Source organism: Manis pentadactyla, chromosome 2 (assembly GCF_030020395.1).
Source record: "Manis pentadactyla isolate mManPen7 chromosome 2, mManPen7.hap1, whole genome shotgun sequence".
Taxonomy (NCBI): domain Eukaryota; kingdom Metazoa; phylum Chordata; class Mammalia; order Pholidota; family Manidae; genus Manis; species Manis pentadactyla.
This window is the reverse complement of record NC_080020.1, coordinates 5605400-5629973: the sequence shown is the minus strand read 5'-3', so window position 1 is coordinate 5629973 and position 24574 is coordinate 5605400. Positions and strand designations below refer to the sequence as shown.

Here is a 24574-nt window from a genome sequence, read left to right as displayed (position 1 = left end):
CTGATTTCTTGGAGAACCTTAACACATACGTAGTCCAATATTTGATTGTCTTTCTTTAGCAATAGATGTCATTGATGGCTTTTATGCTCTTATATTTATATCTACTGAACTTCATCTTGTTGGTTTCAAGCCAATGTTCCAACACATCAGGATATTTGTGAATCATGGTTCCATCATCTTTCACATCTATTATATTTCTCACCTTTGTGACATTTAAAAATTGGTGAGTAGTTATATGTTTTCTCCAAGTTGTGAACAAAAATATTAAACTTGAAAAGCCAAATGACAGACCTTTTTGTTCATGTAATCAAAATCTATAATAGGCCTGATAGTACAGACAAGTTCATGCTTTCAAATATTAGAGAATTATAGAATAGTAAATTATATGTAGGTAGAAAGTGCATCATATCCTTATAATCAAATGGTACATCTCCTCCTACAACATTTTGCGCTCAGAAAGTGTTTATAATCACTACCATCAAGACAGCAATGACACCAGGAAAATATAGAAAAGAATAGTGGAAACAAGTTTGCTTTAGAAACAAGCTGTGTGGTTCTTCTGCTCTGATAATATTAGGGTAAGGACCACAGCATAAAAATTTCAGTCTTAATTCATGAACTACCTACTAAATGAAATATCTTTTATAAGCAATGTACTTGGGTTCCCTTAAATGAGGATTTGGTAGGTTGTTTCATTATGCATTGTGACAGTTCAAGGGAAAACATTTGGTCTTGTAAAAATGGCAAATTTTGTCTGTGTGTGGACTGAGGGATGATTATGTGGTAGTTATGGATTTCCCATACTAATTGTTTTAAGAATAATTTGGGCAGAGGTCCAGAGAATGCCTGGCAAGTAAGCAAGAAATTAAACTATTCTGAAAATTCATTTCATCGTGGATCTCCATGCTCATCTAAAAATAACTTTGGTACTACATATTTTAAGAGCATTCATCTTCCATGAACTCATTAAACTCATGGGATTATTTTATAAAAAGTGCAATAGGCCAGAAACGAATATTTCATGATACAGTTTGTCATTAATGAGAGGCTGAACCTACACCTGATTTCGAGGGTGTGCCCAAACATGACATCATTATAGAGCACTGTCACTGTGTGAATAGAAGCCTTGCCTAAGGTCATTGTCCCTCAATAAATCTTTTGGTCCATTGGTACCTGACTACAGGATACAGATTATTATATTCTACTCTACACTTTAAGAACTCATGAACATAGAAAACATTTACTAAAGAGAACCAACGTACCATGAAACCTCCATGTACTATATGGATAAGGAAATCAGCTAGGTAGTTCAGTTTTCTATGTAAACTCTAGTTAAAACTTTTATTCTCTTTTTCTCCTGGATTCTTCTAGTACCCTAAGTGCTATTAATAGGAACATGCTATTGCATCCTTCTCTTTAAGCCTCTTGAGTCATAAGGAAACTTTTGTCTTTAGTAGCTAGTGTTATAGATGAACATTAATCCATAGAAGAGGCTGATAATTGTTGGTTTTGCGTAACTGAAGTAATAATGAGGTACGTTTTTCACAGATAGTGGGAAAGATGTCTCAACAGCTCCTGGAATACTGATGAAGAAACTATGAGACTTCAGAGGACATCTTGATAAGAAGCGGACTCAGAGAGGACAAAAAGGAACTGGGGATCTGCTTGCATAAATCTTTTTTCAACTGTATTATTTCCTTTTAAAGTCTTATTTTTTTTAAGGCAAGAGTCCAAAAAGGATGTGTTTTCCCCAAACAAGGAAGATCAAAGTAAAATGCTTTTCTGTCATTCAATTCAAAGGGAGAGGGAGATACTAACAGAAGAAATCATGGGCCTTAAACTGATATGTTCTGATGTTTTTATACAAGGAACGAGTATTTCTGATGTTAAGAATGCATGGGTGGTGACTTGGACTAGGTAGTGATCCAGAGAGAGAATCTAAGATATGTCCCTTAAGCTACCTAAAGGCATGACTAAGAACAAGTCACTCTAAACAATAAAATAACACCTAGAGCTAGGAAAACACCAAATGTGGGCATTGAGCTGGAACGGAACATTGTGTGAAATAACAAGGTATCTGCAAGTTTCTCTCTCTCACCAGGCAGAAATGTGAGAAGGAAATGTCACACCTTGCTGAAGGGAAGGAGGGGTGGTGTCCAGTCACCTCTGGGACTTGGTCAAGTTAATTTGCCTCCAAGAAATTCTGACAACTGCCTCTCTACCCCACCACCACTACATACAATCCTATCTTCTCCTGAAGAATTAGTGCCCTACTAGCCGCTGTTACTGATCATTGGGGTTTCATACCCTTTGGGGCAGGAAATGGGCTGAGAACCACTGCCTCAGTGAATTTATGACCCTCCATGCTTGTGTGACCTTCCATGCTGCTGGGAGGGCTCCTGGCTCTGCCCAGAGGAGAGTGGGCTGTGTGGAAGACAGGCGCACCTTCTCACCCTCCTTCCCCAGTTCCACATGCATGGTGCTCAGGCACACGGCCTGCCTGAGGAAGCTGGCAAATGCTCACCGGGCTCACACTGCTCGGAACGCTCTCTTGAGATCCCTAAGAGACGCACAGAGCAGAGAGGACATGCTACGCTCTCTGCTCTGCGGATTGCGAGGGCTCTGTAATCCCACCTTCTGGCCCTTATCTAAACATGGTCCTCCTTGTAATACATTTGCTGACAGACTGAGGTAGGTCTAACTTAATGGATTTAGACAATTAATGTAAGTTTTAAGTAATACGACACCTTCCAGTCCCATAGTTTTGGGTGCATAACAAATATTTGTTGAATGAATGATAAATACAAAGATGTGGGTAGAGCCCCCCCACTGCTAGGCTGACAAACAATAAAGATTTGAAAGAACATCTGAATTTTTTCTCACCATGATCATGCTTCCTCTGTTGTCTCAAATGTCCTAATTACAAACTCTATATGAAACAGTTTAGAGACTAATTTTCTTCCAATTCTTACATTTTATCTGACTCAGGAAATAATAATTATAATAATAACAATAGCCAGTATTTTTTGAATACTGCTATATGCAGGGAATTGTACTCATTAATTTTGGTGCAACGTCTTGTTTAAGGCTCATAAAACTCCTGTGAATGGGTACTACGATTATCCCCTTTTACATACATGAGAAAACTGAGCTTCAGGCAGGTTAACTTTGCCTGTCTAGCACGAGACATGACAATCACTGAGCTAGTAAGAGGGAGAACTCAGATCTATATGTCGGCACAATCCATCACCTTACTACTATTCCATACTGATTTGTTTACCAATACGTATATAAGCAAATTGAAAATACTACTGAAGGCTAGCAAAGGCTTTCTGAGACTGTGATTTAATATATATACATAAACATGTTTGACAACTGGCAGAGCCTAAGAAAAATATTTTGCTTAAAAACATGATAGTTTAAGATGTTATGCTTGTTTCTCTTATTAAGTAGCATAAAGTTCCCTCAGAAAGAGTTTTCAAAATATTCTCATTATTCGAGGTGACTATGTCCTATGTGGCAGCTGTTACCACTGAATTAGTGAATATTGAGTCCTTCCCTCGAGGGGAAATTCAGGTTCCTGCCAGCCTCTGGTCACAACATTCTTGTCAACCAATCCATACATAATATTTTTCTCTGCATGTTTCTGTTTAAAGACACCTGATTAAATCTAGATTGTTGGTTCATTAACACAAGCTCCTGATCAATGAACTACATCTGAATGAGCTTCACTAACACACTGCTCTGAAAAGCACACCACAGCCTCTTACACTCAGGAACACCAGGCAGCACTTTGGACTACACCTGGGGGCCGTTTTAAGCAGTGAAATCAGCAACTAAAGCACAAAAATGAGAAAATGTAACACTAAATAGACCACGAAAAGGACACACATTTGCAGGATGAGAACTGAAACAGGAAGGCAGAACCTCACCTGTTCAACCTCAGCTGGGGAGACATGCCACTGTTCTGTGCCTGTCCATGAATGACTGCAAAATACCTCAAGTATCGGCTTTGGGGTTACACAGAAATTGTAGCAAGTAGGTGAGTTCACAAATATTGAATCCATGAATAATGAGGGGCAGCTGGAGACATCGGTCACTTGAAGGAAATCATGGCAGCTGGGCTGACTGAAGAAAATGGTGTACTAGGTTTTTCTTTGAAAGTGCAGCTCAGAATACGGGTTTCCCACTGTAATTTTAGCCAATTTGAACCATTCTCCAAAAACACACACATGAAATAATTTCATGTCTCCTGGCTACAGAGACTCACGGCACATGGTGCTCGAACCCATTATTCTAACTCAGATGAGCAGTGGCCTGCTGTCCACCACGGAGACCTCCTTCAGGTCCGCTGGGAAGGCCCATTATCAGGCTCCTCTCCTGTCTATGCCGTGTCCACGGTCATTACCCCCCACCAGAGAAAAGCCTGAGTGCTCTGTCGTGCAGGTGATGGTTGCATGTAACATGTCAGGGAGGAAAAAGGCTTCAAGTGCTATAAAGATAGGACGCCAATAGAAATGGGAGGCTAATACAGTGCTGCCTGGGCTCTTTGCAATTTTGTCAATTTTAATTTTGTCATTTCTTCCTATCGTGAGAGTATTTTTGAGCAATAACAGAAACACCTTAATCATAATCATGAAAAATACTACTGAAGAGTGTCTTTTCAGATGGAAATTATGATTTCTGTAGCGGGGCAGGCATTTATCAAAGCATACAGCCTATACATACCCCAAGAGGGCCTTTAGTATCCTTACCTCTGAGCTCAAATGAGCTTTGTTATCTTCTCAAGTGGCAGCCAAGAGCGTCTTAGGAAGGCTTGTCTGGAGGCTACAACATTGCCTCAAGCACCTAGATGGCAGGAGGTGGTTCATTCTGCACAGCGAAGTCACCCAAGAAAACCCACTCTCATCAAAACTGCAATGGCGAATGCCCCCTAATCTCACCCTGTTCTCACAGAATCTGCATTATTATTTATTTTTACTTAAAAAATTTAATAGTGGTAAATTAATAAAATCCACTATCTTAACCATTTCTCAGTGTACAGTTCAGTCTTGTTTAGCATATTCATATTGCACAACCTATATGATGAGGACAGACACAAAGAAGGCTGTGGTCACATGAGCCACAGTCAGATTATTCATCTCCAGGAAATAGGCTTAATTCTCAAGTTTAAAGAGAACACAAAATCAATTTCATTCCAAGAGAATGAAGTCGTCATACCTTGGTCTCACAAGATGTGACCTACTTTAAAATAAAGGAATTGGAAGACATAACCCAAGTGTCCATTGACCGATGAGTGGATAAACAAAATGTGACTTATATATTCAGCCTTAACAGCAAAGGAAATTCTGACACAGGCTACAGCACTGGCGACCCTCAAGGACATTACGTTACATGAAATAAGCCAGGAACAAAGAGACAAATGCTGTATGATTCCACTCATAAGAGGCCCCTGCCATAGTCAGATTCACAGAAACAGAAAGAAGAATGTGGGTTGCCAGGAACAAGGGGGGTGGGGTGGGGAAGGGAGCTATTGCTTAAAGGGGCAGTTTTCCAAGATGAGAAATTTCTGGACATTGGTTGCACAACAGTATGAGGGTACAGAGATGTCACCTCCCTGAGGTTGCCTGGCTGGTGTGTGCTGGAGCCACAGTGCCACCTCAAACAGTGTGGCACCCGAATCTGTGCTTTTAACCACTATGCCGTGAGTGAGGGAGTAAAGAGAACGGTCCTTAAATAACAAGGTGAGAGTGAAGAGGTCACAAGTTTTCTCCTCCCCATAATGCATCATCATGTCTTGCTCAGTGATGAACTGAGCTGTGAATTATAGATTCCGTAGGGCAGAGGATGGAATGGGCAGATTTTTCTACTCTCGTTTCCCCTCTGCTGACAGAGAAAAGCCCTGGATCATGAGGTTACCTTTTCCTCCACTCTGGACCCTTATAGTCAGAACTTGGTTATGGACAACAGAAGTTAGCATAGTGCCTGCCTCACCAAATGGAGGCAAATTCATTTCAGAACATGGCAGGTCAGGACACACTAACATCCTTCTGGGAATAAGGTTAAGTCATTTATATTTACCAGTCTTAACTGAAAGTGCAAATACGTTACCAAGAAAGGAAGGCACTCTAGAATTTGAACATCCCTTTATGTTATACACAAATGTCAACCTTTAGAGTCACAGCTTTTTCCAGCACATTCTTCTTACAGCCTAACTTTCCCTGGTTTTCTCATTTATTGTTCTCTTTCTCCTCTTTTCCCTGCTGTGTCCTGCACCATGCAGTGTGTGTTTGACACAGCATCTCAGAATTCCTCTAATGTGCCACTTCAGTTGAACTTGAAGAACACTGAGGTGATTACCAATTTATTGCTGTCTCCTGTTAAGTGCTTAATGCAAGCTTACTAAAAATCAAGAGCTGTGTGTGCCTCTCCATTCTAGGAATATGCTTGTGATAAATGACTAGGCAGGTAGATGTCAGGTAATTTATTGAAAATCTTCTAAGATATTCGACCGCCTCCATTTTATTGGTGTCATGGAAGACGTTAGTGGTCATACACATGGAAGTAGAAACAGGGAGCAGATGGAGAAGAGCAGGAACTTACTATACACCCTCTTTTTCAAAAGGCTCATTGCGAGCAAAGTGGCTAATGGGGGCATTATGCAGACAAAATGGGAACGGGGATAGCTTACCTGATCTGAGTAACATCCCAACAGAATTAGTTAGGATGCTGTCATCATTTCCAACCAAAGGCCAAGGTTATGAACTCCTGCAGCCAGCAGGCTTTATCTCCTTCCAGAAACTTCTTTCTGGCAACCAGGGACTTGTCACTGGCCTCACCACCTGCAGCTCCCACCAAGAGGCTTGCCTTTCTGTCTCCTCTGGGCTGGCGGAGACCCTTCCTCTACAAAAGGAGACCCCTTGCGAGGGATGGCTGAAACCATCTGCCTGCACTAGAGGAGAACTCCAGACTCTTTCAGCCAAATCATTTGAACCTTCTCTTTTCAACTATCCTCACAAACAGGGCGGTGTAAGAGCCTCACAGACGGCCCTGAGCTCATCTTTTTCCAGATCCGCACAGAATGCTTCCATCCTCTGGCAAAAAGGTCTGTGGTCTGTGCTCAATATGAGACTGTGCAGGGGGGCGCACAGCCCCCTTCCAGCCCGAACTCAAAACTGCAGTAGGATACCATGTTATTGTCTGAAGGAAGACCGTGATTTATTTTCTTTACAACTTCTAGAAATTTGACATTTCTTTCTAGCCATGCCTCTCCAACTCCAAATGCTCTGAGTATTAAAACTGCCTCAATAACTTAGTATTTAACAAAGTTTTCAAAAGGATTACTTCCTTAATTTGCTAATCCTACCACTACCGTATCTATGACTTGATCTGTTTTATGGTAACATTTCTGACCTGAACTACATGAATTCTTCAAGATATTGGGACATATCGTTTGTTTTACTAGAAATAACAGATATTAATAAACCACAGATTTTTAATTAAATTTAGAAAACTTCCTAACAGAATAAGCTCCTGTTAGTGGAAATAAGCACCATTCTCTGGAATAAAAGGCATACATGTGGCAGATGGCAGGCAGAGGCTAGCCCCATCCTCTCTGTTATATCTTTTGCCACTTCCCTTCTTATTCGCCACAAGTGGACTGATTCACTTCAGATTCCATACTTTTAACTGAAATTTCAGCTGACTGTCCATTCTCCAGAGACACTCACTCCCTCAAATGCATTTCTGCCACTGACTTTCCATTTGGCCCTTCCCAGGTGTGGGCATCCTGGCAGGCAGCTCCCTGGCACGCACTTTGGCAACGATGAGGCAGATGTTCCAAAGAAACACAGGGAAGGTGGGAAGAATCTCCCCCTCGGAGATGAGCTAAGAGAGCTCCTGATTTCAGCAGCCATAGAAAAAAAAGGTTTCTATGAATGGAAAATTAAAAAATACAGAAGTACTATCCTTAGGAGTATTTCACGTAATGAAAAATCATTTTGCTCATTGTCCTTCTTCTTTAAACCAGTTTATTCTTTAAACTAACTGAATTGGTGCTTTGAAACTCCTTGGTTTAACTTTGCATTTTGGGTTGTTTTGGGTGACTTAGGAAGCAATTTGCAAATGGCTGAGGCTGTTCTGTGATACTGTATTGACGAGGACGCCATCTGCACGGTCAGCTGCACTTCGGGCTCTCTTCAGGCTTCAGTAGAAGAACAGATGCATACATCTGTCATCTGATTCTCGGAAACATTTTGTCACCAAGTGATTGAAACGTTCATGCTTTTTTGTAAGTACAGAGTCTCACGACAGGTCCTCTGAGAATTCTGAAGATCTTCGGGAAAAACCGCAGGAGAGGTAATGATGAGAATAATGATGAAGGCCAAGGACCAACAGATCTGTTTCTTTTGCCGGGCTTCTAATCGGTGAGTGAGCTTTACTTCTGTACACCCAGCAGTTGTCCTCCTGGGATTTATTCAGAGAAATAAAAACTTATGTTCACATAACAGCCTCTACATGAATATTTTATGGCAGCTTTACTCATAATAGATCCAAACTGGAATCAACCCAGATGACCTTTGATGGCTGAATGATCACACAAATGGTTGTGAGGCCACACTGTGAAATACTACTAACAACCAAAGGAAACAAAGTCCTGACACACAGCTGGATGAATCTCAGGAGAATTACGCTGTGTGAAAAGAGTCAGTCCAAAAAGGCTATATACACAGTAGGATTCCATGTGCATAACATTCTTGACATGACAAAATTTCGGAAAAGAGAAAAAACAATAGTGGTTGCCAGAAGTTAAAGAGGGATAGCAGTGGGAGGGAAATGGGTGTGGCTAAAAAACGAACAGGAGTGATCCTCGTGGTGATGGAAATCTTTTCTATCGTGACTCTAACAATGTCACTATCCTGGTTGTGATACTGTTTTATCGTTTTGCAAGATGTTATCTCTGGGGGACACTGTATAGACCGTGCATGGGATCTTTCTATATATATTATTTCTTATAACTACATGTGAATCTGTAATTACCTCAAAATAAAAAGTTAGAAATATTTTTTAGGAATGGAAGGGAAAGATAAAGAAAGAAAGAGAGGGAGAGATAGAAATGGGGAAGGAAGCAATGAAATGTTTTCTGTCTCTCTCTGCCCCTTCCCCATCTTTCTATACCAGCTGATGTGTTGGAGTTTCAATGACAAGTTTTGAATGAGGGGGAAAAAGGTGCAAAAATGATGCACAGTGTGATCTTATGTTTGTTCAACAGACAATTACAGAAACTATTAAGTAAAAAGTCTAGAAAGAAACACATCAGTTACCAACAGGGGTTATCTTATGTAGGCGAGAGAGAGGGTACTGTGGAGGGGGGAAGGAAGAAAGGGATTCTAAAACTGCAATTAAAAAAGAGAAGAGAAGAAGTTCACTAAAATCATACATATATGTGTGGGTAATATGCATAAAGAAATTAGAGGAAGATAGCTAGAATTAGATATATTTAATCTATGAGTATATCTATAATGTTATTAAGAAGAAGGGTTTTATAGTAACATATTATTATGCTTCCACTTCATCTAGCCCAAAAACAAGCACCTGACCTCTAGGTATGAATGCTGGGGTACACTGTCTGAAAAGATGGCTACCAATAACCCCATCCCACCTCTTTTGGGATATTTTGTTGCACAGCAATATATACCTGTGCATGATTATAGATGTGTAAATATTTGTAAGAGAAAATGGAATATTGTGAACAAAAAGTTGTTCAAAAGCGGTTGCTTAGTAGAGGCAGTAGGAATCAGAGAAGAGATGATTAACTTACTTTATACATTATTATGTTGTTTCATTGGTTTCTACAAATGTATAGTATGCCCTAATTTGAAAAATATCAATTAAAGAAAATTTACAAGAAATGAAAATGTCTGACTTAGGAGTTTTGGTTGTAGTTGTTGAAACGGCCTTTGGGAAAATGTCTTCCTCTCATTTTATTATTATTATCTGGTATCTGCAGACCTCAGTTTCATATGGCTGTGTATAAAGTTGGTTTCATAAACAGCTTTATCTATCAATTTTCTTTAAACATAACGGCCAAAAGCATATGCATTGAAAATGAGTGAGGATCGGCAACTAAAAGATTCTTAAAATATGCTATAAAAACTAAGTGAGAGATAGGCATTAGCATAACTGATATTAAAATATTCTCAGCAGTGCAGTCTGGAAGATACATTAGAAAAGTACGCTAGCTCACAAAATATTTTGTCAGTGTGTAAAATTTTCACCAGCTTTCTCTATTCTCAGCAGTAGTTAAGTCTGCAGGAAATTTATCAGAAGCATGAAAAAATGATAATGTTTTTGCTGTGGGTTGCAGTTTCATTTTTATTAATTTATATTTATTGAATACTTGATTTCTTTAGGATCTTCCTGAATTTCTTATAGGCCCTAAGATTCCTGGCCAAGACCATTTTCATTAATTCAACAGATTTGTATCTGTAGTGTCTACCATGTGCTGGAAACTGTGCCAAGTGCTTGGAGAAAGCGAATGAGAGTTTTTTTTAAAAGCAGAGGAAATATCAGTTGTAGGGGCCGGCCTACGGCCGAGGCTGAGTCCCACTATGGCTGAACACCGCCCTTCCACTGTAGCTGACCAACGCCCTAAGATGGCGCCCACTTCCTGGGCGCCACCCTTCCTGGTTTGGTGGCATTAGCATAAGGAAGTTGCCCCTATAGGCTTGCCCCATGCTTCCGCGCTCGTGCTCAACTCATGCAGAAGGCATGCTACCAATCAGCTTAAAGGTCACGCATGATCTTGATCACCATAGGCCAGCTTCCTTTATATAAGGCATAAGCAGGAAAGAGAAAGAGAGTCTCTCTCCTCTCATTCTTCCTCTCACTCACTCTTTCAGGCTGTTGCTTCTTCTCACTCACCTTCTCTTGACCTTCTGAGCAACAATAAAGAACTGAAGTGAACCAGGTCTGTGTACGTATCGCTGTCGTCACCGCCACAAGGGGCGAATGCGATAGTCAGTAACTAGATAATGATCTAGTATGAAAAGCAAAATATTTTTGAAAATTAAGAAATGTACTAGAGGTAAAGCCACAAAAGCTAGACAAAGTAAACCCCATCTGAGCTGGTCTTCAGGGACAGTAGGTGTTTGGCAGGCAGACAAGATCCAGAACTGGAGTCCAGCCGGACTGGAAGGATGTAGGGAAGTACGGAAGAGTGTGGTGTCACTGAGGAAGAAGCAAACGTAGTTTGTGAGGATGAGTGGATCTGCTCAGCAGGGAACAGGAACGACGAAGGCAGGGCAGTACGGAAATTAGGTACACAGGCTGTTTTTCAACAAGAGTGTCGACTCAGTGCAGAAAAGAATAGTCTGCAACAAGTGACGCTGGGACAACTGGATATTGACCTTCAGAAGAATGGAATCAGACTCCTTCCTTAGACCACACGCAGGAGTTAAGTCCAGGAGATCACAGATCTAAGTAAGTGCTAACGCTACAAGACCTTTAGAAGAAAACCAAGGAGGGAATCTTCATGACCTTGGTTTAGGGTAGGCAAAGCCTTCTTAGACACAACACCAAAAACGTAAGCAACATAATGAAGAAAACAGATAAATTTGAATTCATTATTAAAATGAAAAAAAATGTACTTCAAAGGACATCTTCAAGAAAGTGAAAAGAAAACCCACAGAATGGGAAAAAATATTTGCAAATTATACATCTGATATTATATATATATAAGATTTGTATAACAGAATAAATTTTAAAAACCTCCTACAATTCAACACTTTAGAAAGAACCCAATTTTAAGATTGATCTTAAAAAATCTTTTATAAAAAATTTAACAGACATTTCTTCAAGGAAGATATACAAATGGCCAATAGGCACTTGAAAAGATCCTCAACATTATTAGTTATTAGGGAAATGCACATCAAAATCACAATGAGATATTATTTCATGTTCACTAGGATGGCTACAATGAAAGAGACAGATAATCAAAAGTGCTGGTGAGGGTGTAGAGAGACTGGAACCCTCATAACACTGCTGATGGGGATTTAAGCTGAACGACACTTCAGGAAACTGTCTGTCAGTTCCTCACAAAGTTGAAGCAGAGTTACCATACGACTTACCAATTCCAAGGATGTGCCCAAGAGAAATAAAAGCATATATTCACACAAAAATGTGTATATGAATATTCATAATAACATTAGTCATAATAGCCAACAAGTGGGAAGAATCCAAATGTTTGTAGGATGATGAATAAACTAAATGTTTAGACCTTAATACCATTTTACATATAAACTGAAGAAATGTAGTCTACCTAGACCTTAATTCCATTTTACAAATGAACACAAGAAATGTGGTCTATCTAGACCTTAATTCCATTTTACATATAAACAGAAGAAATGTGGTCTATCCATACAATGAAATATTATCCAGCAAGAAATAAACAAAGTACTGATAGACGCTACAGCACAAAAAACCTTGAAAGCGTCACGGTGACGGAGCAACCTGTCACCAAAGGCCATATATGGTAGGACCTCATTCACACAAAATGTCCACAATAGGCAAATCCATAGAGACAGAAAGCAGATTAATGGTGGTCTGGGACTACAGGGCAGGACTGAACGGAAAATGGGGAGTGACTGCTAATGGGTGTGGGGTTTCTTTCTGGAATGATGAGAATGTTCTCAAATTGATGGTGGTGATGGTTGCACATCTCTGTGAATATACTGAAAACCACTGAATTGTATACTTTAAATGCATAAATTGTATGGCACATAAATTATAACTCAAAAAAAAAGCTGTTCTGTTTTTTTTTAAAAAACCCTCTGCTACAGTTAAAAAAACAAAAACAAAAACACACAGAATTAGAGCCAGATGTCCCCAGCTGGAATCCGTGCTCTACCACTTACTAGTCAGGAAGCTCGGAGCTAGTTACTTAATCCCTCTGTACCCAGTTTCTTCACCTGTAAATGAATGATTAATTCCAGATGAGATCTCAAGGGACATTTTCAAAGGTGGAACTTGGGTTGGTCTTAAAGACAGTGGTTTTACAGATTATGAGATGAAGACCTATAAAGGGAAGAGAAAGGAGCCCACACTTTCAGAGCACCTACTGTGTGCTGGGGTCTCTGCAGAGCATTCTATGCACATTACTACAGTTCATTTCACCTGCTTTGCACTTGTGAAAAAAAATGATTCTGAAAGTGAAGTGATTAAGTGCCCAGGCAGGGCTTCAAGGCATAGCAGGGTCTCCTGCGTGCAGCCTGAGTGAAGCCTGTGAGGAGAGAAGCATAAGGTAGTGGGGGAAGGGAGTAGGGTGGGGTTTGTCTGGTAGGTGGGGAAGGAAGTGGGGCAAATGGCAGTTGGGCTGCTTAGGAATTTGATGGCCAAAGTTTCTGGATTCATCTCATACCTGATAGAAAACATGGAATTAGTTGTCCAAAATGACCATAAACAGTAGAGATATGGATGTATTTTTATATGTAGAAAACGAACTTCTTGGATGTTATTACATGGCTCAAGTGTACCTTTCAGAAATCTTGCAATGTTACTGAAAATAGGCAAGTCTGACAAGCTTGCCTTTAGTGAATTTTCCAGAAGAGAAGCTGGTTTGCTTCCACAATTGAGAGATGGCTTTTAAAGATGAACTAAAATCCTATCTGAGTCTGAGAGTTTGTTAATTTGAGCTGCTGATTGTGATCAAATGACAGATTGATTTTGATATGAGTTTTGGAGCTAAGAATAGATAATAGAAGCCTTTAAACTCACTAATTTACTCAAAAGATGAGCAAAAATTGTGGTCTCACTTTATACAAGAGCTCAGCAAAAAGAAAAACCACCATATATGTAATTATTCAAATGAAATGCATTGTATATTCATTTATTCAATGGTTTTTTTTTCTTTTTGACTAGAATCGTAGGCAGCATGAAGCCTAGCCTACACCTCCTCCTTGAAAAGAGATTCTTTCAAAGCCATCAAGCATCTCCAGCAAGCATTTCAAGTGTCTAGGGACTATCAGAACTGGCACACCAAGGTTGGCACCACACAACTGAGGGAAACAGGGAGCACATGCATGCTGAGACCCATCCTAGGTGGTCCCCAGCTGCAGGGCATGCTGCTAGATGGGGGCACGTGTACAGGGAGTCCCCAATGGGAGGGTGCTCTTTCTCTCCAAAACAATAGTTCCAAATGGAGGTCTTTCACCATCTTGGGGGGCAAAAAGAAATGAGGGGAGTGCTTTTTGTTTACTGCAGTGATTGGGAACTTGACCTAGAATTTGGGGAGCATCCTGAAAGCCATGGACAGCCTGTGTCCCAGGAACAGTGAAGAATTGCTCTACATGACTTCCAAATTCCCTGTCATATAAGTTATCTGAGCTTCTGAGAATAGACCCTAATCCCATTTTACATATAAACAGAAGATTGTTTTTATATGATTTTAATACACACTGAGTTTTCTAGCAATGAAACTACCATGTACATGGTGGGAAGACTAATATTCAGCCTTACTTTGTCATTATTTTAAAATGTTAAATACAGCCACCTATGTGTATGTCCTCTAGTGTTTAGTTACATAGGTGTTTCGATACTATTTTCATATATTGATTACAATTTCTCTACAGCTTCTTGTAGTAGAGCTTCTTTTTCTAGTCCATCCTCAATATTGTGTAGCACGTGGAAGGAGATTATCTCCAGTGTTTTTTAAAATATGCGACTGACCACATGCCTTGACATGTGGTAGAATTTCAAGGAAGGAGATAGCTTTTTGGTGATGTTTGTTCTCTGAAAATAAAGGAAACTTCAATTAAATTGGAGTTGCAAAGTCCTGAAGGGGGAGCTTTAACACATCTATCACTGGTTGTAGCCTGCATAACCAGAAGAAGGAAGATAAAAATTATTTTGACAGGGGAGGACATTGGTCAAGTAGGAATTTCAATTTCTGCTTTTAAGAAAAAGAAGGAAGATCCATCCCTGACCCGGTAACAAAGCAGCCAATGACTAACATATACCACCACTTGCAGCCAATGAGAAACTGCCACAACCTTGAACTCTTGTTTTTCTCCCACGAACTTTTGTTTAAAACAACCCTCCCCAATTTCCTCCTGACCTAACAAAAGCTGACCTTCCCTTTGTCTCTTTAGACTTGCCTATAGGTTGCATGTTTCGAATTGCCATTCCTCTGCTATTCCCAAATAAACTCATTTTGCTGGTAAAATAACTGGCTATTATTATTTTTAAGGTTGACAATTCTTACCTTGTCCTATATTTTAACACAGGGAATTAATTCCAGGTATAACTTGGAATTATTATGGGTTTGTTCCAGACCACTGCAATAAAGCAAGTTGCAATAAAGTGAGTCCAATGAACTTTCTGGTTTCCCTGTGCACATAAAACCTATGTCTACTATAGGCTTCTGCTATGTTGACTATATTTCCTATACTACAGTCTATTAAGTGTGCAAGAGCATTATGTCTAAAAAACCATGCACATAATTAAAAAATACTTTATTGCTAAAAAATGTTCATCATCATCTGAGCTTTCAACAAGACACGATCACTGATCACAGATCACCTTAACAAATACAATAATAATGAAAGTTGGAAATATTGCAAGAATTACCAAAATACAACAGAGACACGAAGTGAGCAAATGCTGCAGAGAAATGGCACCAACAGACTTGCTTGACACAGGGCCAAAGTTCACTTTGCAAAAAGTGCAGTATCCGCAATGTGCAATGAAGCAAAGCACCATAAAATGAGGTGTGCCTGTATTGTGACACTGCGTATAAATAAAGCCCCGCTCATTTGTATACTTTCATTTTTCTCATTTTCTCCACGTTAACAGTCACAATTTGTCTTGGCATCTAGTCTTCACTTTAATCATGGTTATTTTCTTCTGCCTCTTAACACACACAGGTCTGTCAGTACTCATTTCAAGCCTTGTTTTATTCTAATTCCACCTTTGCCTCCATTCCTTCATTTTTCTATAACTCTTCTGTCAAATGGCTTCTCATATTCTTACTTCTTTAAAATTCAAAACTATTCAGTATAAGCATCAGACTATTTCACTATATCTTCTAATGTAATCAGGCTGGATGCTGCATATTAAGTACATAATCCTTTGATTACAAATTTCTTTTATTTTTATTTCACTTATACTTAAGGCATTATATTGGTTTTTGAAATGATGTGTATTTACTCTATAAATTTCCTTTCAGAATAATAAACAGTGTGTTAATTTGTTAAAAATTGTTCATGAAATATTTGTTGAGTATTCACTCTACTCCTATTATTGTAACAAAACGCTTTTTACATTTTATGTGTAAGAAAACAGAACTTGACTTATCCAAGATAACACATAAAGAATGAGCTTTGATATCTTAAAAGTCAGAACACCTTGGCTTCTCCCTCTTTTCTGTTTATGGACTTGTATTCACCATTAAAAAGCTTTATTCTTCCTCATGTGGGTACTCAGGAAGTGTAAGTTGTGGTTGGAGATGATTATGAGAACTTTGTGGAGCTGTTATTGATAATAGTAATGTTTGCAATTGCCCTAGGTACTGACTTCAAGTAGGCATTGTATGCAGAACTTTTCATCTATTACTTCACACAACCCTTATAATAATTATGTCTAATAGGTATGTTGCTCTTTATGTTCACAAATGAGGAAAATGAGGCTTAAACAGTTCAGTCACTTGCTCTCCATGATGGGTTCCGTCTCTGAAAAAACAATGTTCATTACTTTTGTTAAGAAAGGTACAATAAGAAATATTTTGGATTGCAGAAGAATATAGGAGTGCCTCCAAAAAATCCATCCATTAAGGAAATCAATAGTCTCTGTAAGTATTTTAAATCAAAATATTGGAAGAAAAGACACTATAACTCACAGTAGTGAGTTACTAAATTTTCACTAGCCATGCCAAGATGATATCCATTTTCTCACTTCTTGGAATTAATTCACACAGTATTGCCCTCCACAGGACCACATCGAACAGCAAATCAGAGTGACTTAAAAATGATGTTATAACTCATGCTGTCCAAAATGGTAGCCACCAGACATAGGTGGCTATTGGGCATTAGAAATATGAGTGATCTGAATTGAGATGTACCATAAGTATGAAATACCCTCCAGATTATGAATACATAATGTAAGAAAGTGAAATGTATCATTACTAATTTTTATTTTTATTTTATGTTGAAGTGAGATATTCACTAAAGAAAATGTTATTAAATTTAATTTCATCTGTTTATTTTTACTTTTTCACAGGTTAATAGATTTTAAATGATGTATTTGGCTCTCATTTATGACTTGCATTATATTCATATTAGACAGCACTGTTGTGAACCATATGTATTTCCAAATAACCAACCTAAAAATCAAGTTCATGGGGGGGAAAATTTGAAGAATGAAAGAAAAACAACAAACAATAGTGTTTTAGAAAAATTATTTGACTGAAGTTTCTATCTTAATTTTGTTTATCAGTTAACAGAAGCATAAACTTTGACAAATCATTTAATAACTATTAAACTCAGTGTCTGTACAGTCAAGATAATAACCATATGGCTTACTTCTCACGGTTGTTACAAATATAAAATGAATAATTATTTCATTCTCTCATTCATTGGACAAAAACTTATCAAGAGAGTTTGCGCAAATACCAGAGATACAAAGAATAAGTTCTGGTACCTTCTCACAAGGAGCTGACAGTGGAAGTTACAGAATGTTAGAGGAGCCACAACGGGAAACATCAGAAGGTGTCTGACTGATTAACTGGGCTTGAGGGATTAAGAGAAAGTTGGAAAGAGGGATCAGCCTCTGATCTGCCTCTTGAATGGCAGGAGCAGTTTGCCAGGTGGACAGGTCAGGGAAGGTCTTGTCCTCCCATCTCCAGTGAGGTGTGGAAGAGCCAAATGTGCAGGAGAACAAAGGGGGGATCGAGCTGTTGGCAAACAGAGGAGAAGAGGTAGTTCCGTGTCTCCAGTGTTGGAAAGTTCTGGTGCTGAGAGGGGAGGAGAGAGGAACTGCAATTGTCACTTGCTAGTTTTTGGTGAAGGCACTCATATTCTAACATGATTTTGGAATCTTTGTTTTGTTCTTCACAGGATGTTAACAAAAGATATCTATATAAAGTGGTGGAAGTTAGTTGACTAGTATTTAATGCTGAATTTCTGTAAAAAAAATTGTGTGGGGAAAAATACTCCATTTTTTAAGCATATGCTCAGCCCTTTGGGTTAGAAGAGTATCTCATAAAAGTGTCCACATTTCAATAATTGCAGGGATGCCTAGAGGAAGGGGCAGCTCCACAAAACAACTTGGGCCCATGAGAAATCATTTGGATCTGTCAGTATTTCCAAATGAGATAAATATACATCAAAGTTACACATCTATAGTAATGTTGCAGTCAGTATAACTTAAATTTTTGCATGGGATTTCATCCATTTTTATTAAAATTGCAGTGAAAATAATGGTGCATGAACCATACTTTCAAGATTATGTATTTCAATATAACAAACTTATAAAAGGCAATTTCAAAAGGAAAAATTACGGCTGCCTTTTAACGCTGGTATTTTCTTTAATGCACTTTTTACAGACATGGCTGTTTCAAGAATAATAAAAATAAACCTTGACTAATCTCAAATCTATTACAAGATGTGGGTATATTGTAGAGCCTCAGAATGAAATAATACTTAATTGCCAACATTAAAATTACATTATTTAAGGAATCAATACCCTGTACATAAAAGTAGAGAGACCCATTTTTTTTTAAGATAGCAGATAAGATAAAACCATATTGTTACTGAATAAAAATTTTCAGTTTTTTCCTTTTAGATCACAAAACAAATTAAGACATAAAACTAAAGGGATGTTTTTCAGCCAAGGTCTATTATTTGAGATAAACGGTATCGAGCAACAAAGCAAATGGATACTTCAGTGTCTCTGACTGAGGAAACTATTGATTCTATCAAAGGATTCTTTTAACAAGATAATAGTCTTTCCCTGTGGCCAACAAATTAGCTACCAAGTATTGTAACTGTTCAACTGAGTTCTGCTTTCTGGTCATGATCTCATCTTTTCAAGTGTCCCATCTTCTAGGAGAAACTGCCTTGTTTCCCAAAGACCATGAAAGGGAGAAACCAGGTACTGGCTGGTCTTCTATCAGATGGAGTTTGCTCAGCCCTAGATTTATTCAAGATACTCCGGAAGCAACGCCACCAACAGTGAGACCAAACCTCTTCCTCCACTTTGCTCTTGGTCTCCAGAGCTCAATTCTTTTATAAAAGATTACTATGTATAAGGAGATACTTAAATAAAGGTTCACTAGTCATATTTGCAAAAATAATGTTCCCGTGCTTTTAAGGAACCCCCCTATGTCTTTAATATGCTTAACATTCAGCAGAAATTTAAATGTAATAGAAATGATCTATGTTTGATCCTTCTGTGTACTCTGCTTATCTTCCCCACTCACTGGGCAATTTAACCTTCTCTACACTTACTTTTTTATATGTATGAGATGAGGACAAGACCTCCTATATTCTGAGGATTGAATGAAAGGTCATAAAGAATGTATCAGGATGTTTGCCTGGCATAGAGCGGGCACTCGATCAGTACCGATTTTCCATGTTCTAATATCCCACATTTACCCTCTCCAAAACTGGTACTCAGCAAGGTGCCAACAGGATCACAAAACCACTAGATAAACAAAATAGCCTTTCTGCTATATATACTTTTCTGGATGGCATTTAATTATATTGATACAAAACAATTATTCAGAGATCCATTTAGTTGACAAGTTGTCTTGGAGTGCTGTGCAGCAGCAGTCCGCTGGGGGCAAGGGGTAAAACCATGAACAAGACCTGGACCCTGGAGTCTTGTGGAAAGGAAGACTTAAAACGGGGGGTGGAAGAGGGGAGAAATGACAAATTCTGACAAGTGCTGTGAAGGAGACAAAAGAGATTGTAGAGACAGAAGCTGATGTGGGGAGGAGTCAACCTCTTCTAATGGAGTGGGTAGAGAAGACTTTGAAAAGTAGATGGCATTTAAGCTGGGCGATGAGGAGACAGCCTTGCTGAGAATCGCAGACCAGCCTTTGAAGCGGAGTAGGAGCAACGCGAAAGCCGCCTCAAACCTTCAGTCAACACAGACGTCACATTTGCCGGCCTGGCAGTTTCCCTGTCTCTCTGCTACCCAGAGCTCTTTCGTAAATGTTTGGGAAGCCCTGCCCTGGAGATCTTGAACTCCAGCTGCCAGGAGTAGGACTGGTGGACAAAACCACACTCCTGTCCCCCTTTGTAATTAAGTTGGCAGCTCGCAAAGGCTACAAAGAAATATTCAGAATAAAGTGGCACACATCAAATATGGAAGGAAAGATGTACTTTGACTAGAAGTATATAGCTCTTAAGCTCTATGTAGCACTTGCATTTCCTGATAGAGATTCACACTAATGGCATTTAGATAAGACCAAGGCCCTTCTTGGCACACCTGGCGTCTCCCTTTTGCCTCTTGTGGGCACACTGCTGCAGAACAGTAACTGCCTCTCTCTACATAGCCACAAGAAATCACAATTTTAAAACTTAGCAGTATGTTATTGTAAATTTCACTGAATACTTACACATTTACGGAAAAGCTCCGGTTTCAGTGAATAAATCTTAAGAGAGAGGATTTAAGTTAAGTGAATTTCTTGCAAGAGGGAAAATTTTATCTCATCTTTCTTTGCTTTGCTAATACTTTGCACAGTGCCTGGAACACAACAGATGTTCAATAAACACTTGATGAATTGAAGTGAAGTTATCATTTCCAGGTGAAAAAAATTAGTGAGAAAGTTTGATGTTTTGATCTTGGCGGTAGTTACGTGAGCGCATACACATGTTAAAATGTGTCAAGCGGTACACTGAGATTTGGGTATTTTATTGTACATACCTCAACATAAAAAGTAAATACATATATATATATATATATATATATAAACAAAATGAACTTATAATTTTCAATTGGGATTGGTGAGGGTACCAAGTATACCTTGGGCTTGGGCATTTGTCACCACAATTAAATTCCAGTACAAGAGAAGAATGTGACACCCCGTCGTCCATGCTGCTGGTCATGTCCATTGCGTTTGGCTGGACCTTTTGGTCCCTGCATACTCTACAGCTCTAATACTTGGGAAATTCTATTTGTGACGTATCCTTCATGTTCTTGATAATGGGTCTCACAAAACACTGTCATACATGAAACTAGGCAGGCAGAAAGTAATTATGGGACTTGCAGAAAGCGTGAAAAGCTAGTGCCAAAAAGCCTCTTTTGAAATTGTTAGATTTGTGCTGCCACCCTTGAGAAATGACTGAGGGAAGAAAATGTCATTTCTTCAGATGTGATCTTCTTTTCCTTAGGCTTTATTTGAAAATGGTTTACTAAATGGAAGAGAGAGGAGTACAATCTTGAAATGAAATATTAATTTTATACTAAGAACAGTATATCAATGGAAGATTCAAATATTCTTGATAGTAAGCAATACTAAAATGTGACTTTAGTGTCCTATTTGCAAATTTGAAGAAATGAAAAACATATACAGTCAGAAACTGGATTTAAAGACTGACTATGTCAACCACAGTTACCTGGGTTAATTGTTAATGGGTGCCTATACTTATGAACATTTATATCTACTTTTCAAAAATAAATAGCTTATATTCCATTAGGGAAGCCATATCATGATATATACCATTCATTTCTGTTTTGGCTTTTTATCCAACAAAGACCACAGCATGTTAGGTGTAAACTCAGATAATCTACTGTACTGATACCATAGTAGATGATTCTTTCATCAGTAAACTGAGATCTTTGGGTCCTATTAAACAGTTTAAATGGCTTAGAAAAGAATGTGGTTATTTAGTAACATTCTTAATCTATTAGTGAAGGCAATTAACCATGACTGTCCTTTAGACCACCTCATCATGCCTCTGCTTTTCTGCTTGGCATGGCTATTACTCCACACTGAGCTCTCACCAGTGACTAAGACCAGCAGAAAATGTGAAACAGGTAGTTTTAATGCACAAGAAAGACTCATCAGGAATCATTTCACAAGGGAAACAGTAAGGCTGGGTCACGGTCATGTCCTTCTATGTTGTATTACACCTCCATCTGTATATATAAATGGCCTCTTCAGGCGGGCTGCCATATTCCTTCTCTGGGAAAGCATACAGAGGTCCTCGACACTTCAACCAAGAAGCAATGATGGGGAGCCAAGAATGAAATGAGGGAGCTGACCTGCGTCACTAATTATCAGGGAAATGCAAATTAAAACCACAATGAGAGATCACCTCACACTAGTTAGGATGGCCAACATCGAAAACACAAGGAACAACAAATGCTGGTGAGGATGTGGAGAAAGGGGAACCCTCCTACACTGTTGGTGGGAATGTAAATAAGTTCAACCATTGTGGAAAGCAATATGGAAGATGCTCAAAAAACTAAAAACAGAAATACCATTTGACCTGGGAACTCCACTCATAGGAATTTACCCAAAGAAAGCAAGATCTCAGATTCAAAAAGACATATACACCCCTATATTTATTGCAGCACTATTTACAATAGCCAAGATATGGAAGCAACCTAAGTGTCCATCAGTAGATGAATGGATAAAGAAGATGTGGTACATATACACAATGGAATACTATTCAGCCATAAGAAGAAAACAAATCCTACCATTTGCTGCAACATGAATGGAGCTGGAGGGTTTTATGCTCAGTGAAATAAGCCAGTGGACAAAGACAAGCACCAAATAATTTCCCTCATTTGTGGAGTATAACAACAAAGCAAAATTGAAGGAACAAAATAGCAGCAGACTCACAGACTCCAAGAAGGGACTAGCAGTTACCAAAGGGGAGGGGTATGGGAGGGCAGGTCAGGAGGGAGGGAGAAGGGGACTGAGGGGCATTATGACTGGCACACATGGTGTGTGTGTGTAGGGTCACAGGGAAGACGGTGTAGCACAGAGAAGACAAGTAGTGACTCTGTGGCATCTTACTACACTGATGGACAGAGACTAAAATGGGGTGTGGGGGGGACTTGATGATATGGTTGAATGTAGTGACCACAATGTTTTTCATGTGAAACCTTCATAAGAGTGCATATCAGTGATACCTTAATTAAAAAAAAAAAAAGACAGAAATGAGGGAGCTGACTTAACATTTTACAAATAGCAGAAAGGAATGACTATTAAACATACAAATTAAGAAAATTATTTAATTTGAAAGATAAGGTTAATAAAAGACGCCTATTGTAATAAAAAAAACCTCAAACTTATGGACTGTTTTGCATTTGCATGGAAATTTGAATTAGGCTTCAACAATTCTCCTCTGATTTACATGTGCAGAAAAATTGTTCTCAGACATCCTTTACCAATATTTCCTACTCCCAGAGTGCTTCCATAAGTATTTTTGTGAAAACGGATTTGACTCTTCTAGTTTCTGTTGGTCTGCTTGCCTATTCAATTTTTTTCTGCCAAAATAAAATGCTAGCTTGCAGAGTGGATGAGCAATTAAAAAATTCAGTCTCTTGTAGACGAACCCCCCACTGCATGATACCTGAATACTCACAGATAAGCTCCACATCCAATCCAGCACTTTGTACCACATCAGAGCCCCCACCGCTGAACCTCCCCATTGGAGATTTTCTAGAAAAGTACTTGTCCTTCCTGGCCAGGAGTTCACTGCAGTTGTTTCTTATTTATTCTCCTGATTGCAGCTTTTATATGATGGAAAATATCCTTTAACTATAACAAGTTGGACATGTGTGATAAAGGAAAATAGATTATCACATTCTAGTTATCAGCTCTCCAGGAGAAATGCTTTGTTTATCTAAAACCTTCACATGCTGCTCATTTGCGTAAATCCCTCATTTGGTCATTTCTGGAGTGAAGCACATTCTTTGCTGACGTAAAAACAATATCAAGTCCTTGAATGTGAGCTGGGATTTTAACAAGAGCTATGAAGCCCAGAGGCTTCTACTTAGGGCATAATTTACTAATGGCACACATTCACATGATTTTAAGAGGGTTTTGCTTATTTCTCACTTAGGTGTCAGGTAGTTGAGGATTATGTACATAAAGTCTCAAATATAAAAGTGCAATGGGGAAAATTCTGCATACTTGAGGCTACGCGCGTTTCACAGAACAGCAGGAGCAAGTTTTGTTTGGTGGTGTCAGTGGTACAGCCAGCAGGCTCAGTACGCTCACTGAAGGCATTTTCATGACGAAGGCCCGGCCAGTCACTGCGTGGTGGTCCAGTGCAAAGGTCTCCTTACAAGTCTCCCCACGAGATCAAAGAACTGGGGTTTCTGAATAATAAACTAAAACTGGCTCTCCAACAGATTAAAGAAAAAGAGATATTTGAACCTGAAAATAATGAGGATTACCATTCCACATAAGGGTAGCATCATAGTATCATTTTTTTGATAACAGTATTTGACAAGATTATTTCAAAAACAGCCTTTAAAGATACAAACTCTGAGAAGTTTTAATTTTATATTGAACTATTCCAGAAACACATAGTCTTCGAGACATGAATAATATGCACAA

General features: G+C 38.9%; 1 protein-coding gene across 1 annotated transcript in view; it reads right to left on the bottom strand.

The window, feature by feature from the left end:
* Positions 1-24574, bottom strand: part of STARD13 (StAR related lipid transfer domain containing 13) — a 329780-nt gene that overhangs the window by 254546 nt on the left and 50660 nt on the right. The gene's annotated exons all lie outside the window — the stretch shown is intronic.